The 6,000-nt window shown below is 53.4% G+C and overlaps 1 protein-coding gene across 1 annotated transcript in view; it reads left to right on the top strand.

Moving 5' to 3' along the window:
- The first annotated feature begins 5,283 nt into the window (after positions 1 to 5,283).
- Positions 5,284 to 6,000, top strand: part of LOC108555585 (serine-rich adhesin for platelets-like) — a 9,016-nt gene continuing 8,299 nt past the window's right edge. Inside the window, exon 1 of the mRNA XM_017911329.1 lies at positions 5,284 to 5,719. The gene's annotated coding sequence lies outside the window, so the exon portion shown is untranslated. The remainder of the gene's footprint in view (positions 5,720 to 6,000) is intronic.

Here is a 6,000-nt window from a genome sequence, read left to right as displayed (position 1 = left end):
TCTTCCGATTTCGGTCTCCCTCTTTTCTTCTCGCACCCTGTTGCCCCGCTCGGTACGCACTAATGCCGCCACCTCTTCGATCCCTCCACAACCTCCCGTTCCGACGCGGCCTGCCCTTGTCGCCCTCCATCCCGCCGAGCGATCCTTTTACTGGCTTCTGTTTACGCCACGCGCATACACGCTCAGCTCCGGCACGGGAAGGAACGAGAGGTAGAATAAAAAGAGACGGAGACGAAAATATCCGTCGAGGGGTGGATGGACGGAGGCGGGTAAGAGGGAGAGAGAAAGAGTGGAAAGAAGGGGAAGATAGATAAGGGAAAAAAAGGGCGAGAGAAGTGGGAGAGGGAGAGGGAGAGCGAGAGAGAGAGGGCGAATGGGACGTGAATGAAGCGAAAGAAGGACGGTTGTACGGGTAGTAGGGTAGAAAGGGAGAGAGCGAGCGAGCAAAGGGAAGGGTGGGACGGAGAAAGAGGGGCGCATCGAAAAAGAGAGAACAGACTCGCGTATCTATATGAAGGTACACATGCAAACGGGGCGCAAGTGCATGTCGTGTCATCGACTACGAGGGATACGCACACACTCATCCGCACCCTCCTGCTGCCGAATGTAGTAGAGAATGAATAATGTACCCACGTACAGCCGATGTCAGGAGGGGCTCCAGGGAATGTAAGCATCGGCCCGTCCCCTCCGACGGCTTTGTAGGCCGTTTATCGAAACGGCGTGGCCGTCTGCGACAGGATTGCACGTAGGCGATCGTAGGATGCCGCCGTTCAGGCTGGCACCTACCGCCAACTCCAACGTAAACACGATCGTGCATTAATACTCGATCGTCGATCAATGAATCTCTTTATCCTTTGTCGAACACGCTTTAAGCGGTCGGGGATCGTCGCTGTTCGCGTGGAAACCGTAATCGAGATTACGATTACGACGTTCGTACCCGCTCGGTACACCTGTGATCCAATTAATTCCGATGACACGCGTAATACGGACGTATCGGGTTTTCGTAGAAAAGACAACGGTTTCCGATTCGACCGTGCCCGGTCCCCGTTCCTTTACGATACGCTTCAACGAGGGAGTGGCAGAACCTTAATGACTCGTCTTCGATCGCTACACGCAAATAGGTGGAGTAGCAGAGGCGAGCAAAGGAGAATTGGCCTCACGCTGCTCCACGAAACACGTGGAAGGTTTCCCAAAAGCGTATATCGACCGATAACGCGGCGCAGGCTCACTGGAGATCCTGCACGTATACCAATATATCCTCCGACTGAATGTTCGGATCGGGCCGCCCACGTATCACCTACAGGTTCTATACACGAAGAAGGGAACGATTCGCGGAACGGTCGACAAAGAACGAGCCGAGGAAGCGGAGAAAGGACCAAAGGAAGAGATAGCTGCGGAACCCATCTAGCGGCGTCTCATTCGCTCGTGATTCCAGCCGCGTTCCACAGCTAAACGACCGACCATCCGTCCTAGTCCTCCTGGTGGGGATAGCCCTCCAAGGGATCCTTCCAGAGAAAGCTTCGGGAGGAAGCCTACGGTCGCTGTTTTCGAACGATGTGTGCCAGAGGGGAGATCAGTAGGCTCGAGGGTTGGAGGGGAAGGGAACGCACACGCACCATGCGAATATTTTTGTCGGCATCCTCCAACTGTTCGAGAAGCGGTAGAAGGGGGAACGGTTCTTAAAGTACACCCAGGGAGTGTCAGGATTGGAAGGTCGATTGCCGTGGTGGGAGTATGCTGTTAGTTGCCTCATAGCTGACTGGTGTAATTAAAAACGCCCGTAATTAATATTTCCTCGTCATCCGAGGATCATCGTCGATTTTTCGGCGACATATCGGCCAGACTCGAGTCGCCTCTCAAACATTTCGTACCCCGACTCCCTGCGAATTTAAAAACGCCAATGTACCCCTTCATCCTATTTCTTCTTCGTCCGTAGCTAGGATTTCATCGACGCAACGTAACCGCAGGACGCATGGTTGCGAGTCCGTTCATTGTGCGGCAGAGAGAGATTAATTATGCATATTGTCACGGTGCATTCGATGCGCAACAAAGACACCGTTGGTATCGTCACAACGTGTCGTGCACGTACATACGTTTCGATCTCTTAGAACGTTCGTTCCTTTGGCTCGTGAGATTTACGAGATCAACTCGTCGACCAGCACTGGTCTACAATGTATTACCGCCATTTTGGTTCTCCTCGGTTTAACCGGCCGAATTCTCGAATCTTCCGTAACGCGCCGTGCAACGTCAATTAGTCAGCCCGAATCCTTTATCGGGAACTTATCCATCTCGTTTGCTAACTGTCGTTAATCCATCCGTACATCGTTCCAAACCGTACCCCTGTTCCGACATCGTCGGCGACTTCTTGCCGCAAACGGGGTACCTCCCAGTCGGCATTTGCAACGTCGATTTTGCTAAATTTCTGAGGATAATTTAACGAATGACGAGGTCTACGTATCCCCGGTGAGACGAAAGCGTTGGCGGATTGAAAGATTATTCGACGGCGCAAGCGCGCCGTACGTGCAAATAGCGAGCGGGTGCACGTCACGGAGATCTGTACGCTGTACTTGCACACGAAGACTCGCATTCGGACACTTAGATACGCAGATGCGAATGCGACTCGTGTACCGATGCATTTGCATACACCCGTGATAATTTATGTCTAGTCGCTTGTTCTTATCCTCCGCCGACTTTTCTGCTTCTGTTCGTAGCGAAAAAACCAATCACTCGGAGCAAAGATGCGACGAACGGCTAGATCGGGCAGACGAAGGAACAATCCTGCAACTTTCTCTGCCAGCCGAACTTTGCGTCTCGTGTTCGGTGACTGACCAGTCCTAGTGCACGATGTTCGAATCGAACTCGAAGAACGCGCGATAACGAGTTCGCAGGTGTAAACTCGGATAATATGTGATTACTCGTTAGGGAAGGTCGCACCGAAGAGTCTGAACGCTAGGTAGCGACAGTCAGGGGCATTTGTGACCGATGAGAAGCGAAACGGATGTACGAACGATTAAACGTTGCGCAACGTCGCTAGATTAGATAGACTATATATCTAGATTAGGTAGACGTCCCGACATGCCTACGCTTGTTTTCGGTAGGGACCAAAATGGCGGAGTTTAGAGTACAGGAAACGTCGACGCGTCGCAACAAAGACTCGAGTCGGTCTCACGAGTGGAACGATAAGCGAAAGCGATACCGAGCAAATGGTATCGATAAACCACGATATATTCGATGGACGAACTTTTACCAACTCGGAGAAACGCGGAACAATAGACACGCGTATTTGACTGTCGATGGCTATAGCTGTCACTGAATTATAAACCGGTTTCTTTGCTGTCATCTGCTCATGTAGACTTACATAGATCTATTGTCTCTTCGACTCGTCGACTTCAAAGCACCACGGGACTATATCGCGCTGCTAATTACTCGAACACATTGCGGACCTTTGTTACAGAATCAAGCGACGTCGTCGGTCTCTAGACGATCGAGACTAAGACGATCCTCCTCGTATCTTTGACGATTTACACGTTGATGTACGAATTTTTTGATTCGAAGACCGATACCGGAGCAGGTCAAAAGTTTTGGCCAACTCATAGGGCGCCAGTCGATCGCTCCTTTGCAAAATTACGTACCCCTGTCGAAAAAGATGGCCGGATAAGCGGTTTCGATTGCTTCTCCCTTTCGCTGTTTCGTTTGCGGACTTATAGACGATACCATGAGCCTCTATCGGATCGGAAATGGACGTCGCTCAATAAAATCCGGCTCGGTATCGAAAGCAAAAGGAATTCCGGGTACTCGAAACTGAAAAACCAAGGTATCGGGACTGGGGGCATACGTGAAATTAACATCCGCAATAAAAGTCCGTCGGTTTCCTCGTAATCTAGCTGGTTTTATCCGGCGATTGGTGGCCCATTGGTTGGTCGTGCGGCGAGAGGACGCCAGCCGACACTGGTTTTCCAACGTAAACGGGTTTATCGCGCATTTATTCAAACACACGCGGAAATCCATCTGGCCTTAGTCCGAAGTACCGATTTCCGTTGCTGACGTGGTGTAATTGGAGGTTACGAGGTAGTGGAAGGATGAAAGAAGGAGGCAAAGGACCGGGACTCGAGCTAGGGGGTCGTTTCAGCGTCCGCGGAGAGACGAAAGAGAATATAATCGGAGATGCACGGAAAGAAAGAGAGGAAGAAACGTGGTGCACGAAGAGAGGGGTAGCGAAAGAAGGGTGAGGTATCGGCGCACGAATAGAGGGGAGCTCGTAACCCGGCTGGTAACGCGGTGCGATCCTCGATGGGGTGAAGGGGGAGTGTAGTCGGCTCGTCGGTGTGCTCGGAGTAACGCGCTAGTGTCGGTACGTACCACTCGGTAGAGAGAGGAGGGGTGGCCAGAAGCGCGCATAGAGGAGAGTGGAGAGAAAAACGACTCGTACAGGCAGCGACGACGACGACGATGAGGCAGGCAGGCAGGCAGGCAGGCAAGGCAGGCAGACAGGCAGGCAAGGCAGAGGCAAGGCAGACAAGTCGGGCAAGCCAAGCTGCTGCTGTTGCTGGTGCTGCTGCTGCTGCTGCTGCTGCTGCTGCTGCTGCTGCTGGCAGGCAGGCCAGGCAGGCTAGGCAGGCTAGTAGTCAGGCGAAGAGCCGAGCAGAGACACGGTGTTCGAAGGGGCATGAAAGAGTCAAAGCGAGGGAGAGAGAGAAGGCACGGGAACGGGAAGGGGGAGAAGAGAAGCGAAGAGAAGAGAAGAGAGCGGAGTAAAACGAAACGGCAGGCGTAGCGAGGAGCGTGTGTAGAGCCTGGAGGACAGGAGAGAAAGACTATGGAGGGGGTGAACGTGGAGCGCAAAAGGGGCGCGCGGCGAAGGGATCGAGGGACCGGCGTAGGGAGGGGAAAGAGGGGAAAGGGCATATCCCACTCGGGGTTTCGGTTTAGTTTGGCGTGAGACGCCGTACCGCTCGGTGTTCCGTGTCCGTTGTTACGATCGTTTTACGCCCGATGTCGTTCATTTCCGCGGTTTAGTTTCGTAAAACGCCGCGCCGTATTCCGCGGCGCCGTCGTACGGACTCGTAGTATTCCCGACTAACCGTGTACTCGCCGTTGTCGTCGTCGCCGTCGTCGTTGTCGTCGTTGTCGTCGTTGTCGTCCTCGCTGCCGTCAACGTTGTCGGTCGTCATCGTCGTCGTCGTCGTCGTCGTCATCGTCATCGTCATCGTCGTCACCTTCATCGTCGTCATCGTTGTCGTTGTCGTTGTCGTGATTGCGTTGTCGCTGTCGCTGTCGTCGTCTTCGTTCCTGTCCGTGGTCTCAAAGTCGGTGTCGTTTTTTTTTTCCGCACGAGCCCGGCCAGGCCAGGCCATAGCGTAGTTTCGGAGGCTGGTGCACGGTCGGTGGTAAGGTGAAAGTAAATCCCACGTCGGTGGAGCTTACTCGAATGCCAGGGAAGCTGGTCGTACGTCGCGAAATCGCGTACACATCGAGCACGCGACGTCGCTGTTGCCTGGATAGCCCGCATCTCGGCATCGCAAGAGGGAGAACTCCGAGTTCGAACCCGAACACTGTAGCGACCTCGCATTTCCTCTACAGTATCGTTCCTGCCCGAACGATACGACGGCATCGCTTTGTGTACGTACGCGGCCAGTATGCTCTACTACCATAGAGGATAGCGTTAGCCACTCCGATTCTCGTATGCGTGTAGCCGCACGTACGGCTCGCATGCTCGCACGTAAGTACACGCACGCACACTCTATCACCAGACATAGCGCTTTCCAGCGAATACGCTTGTGTGCATGTACTCGCCGGTTGAATGCTGAGAAACAACAGGGAGAAACAGGGAGGGGAAGAGTGCGAGAGAGAAAGAGAGAGAGAGAGAGAGAAAGAGTGAGCGAGGAAGAAGAATACGCGAGAGCGGGACGGAGAAGGCGGTTTCCTCCATCTTTTTCTCCCTCCCTTCTCTCTGTCTGCCTCGCTCTCGCTCTCCCTCTCTCCCGCTTTCTCTCGCACTCT

This window comes from Eufriesea mexicana, unplaced genomic scaffold (assembly GCF_001483705.2).
Source record: "Eufriesea mexicana isolate 0111107269 unplaced genomic scaffold, ASM148370v2 scaffold124, whole genome shotgun sequence".
Classification (NCBI taxonomy): Eukaryota; Metazoa; Arthropoda; class Insecta; order Hymenoptera; family Apidae; genus Eufriesea; species Eufriesea mexicana.
Note: the sequence above shows the minus strand (reverse complement) of the source record. Positions and strands in the feature narration are given on the sequence as shown.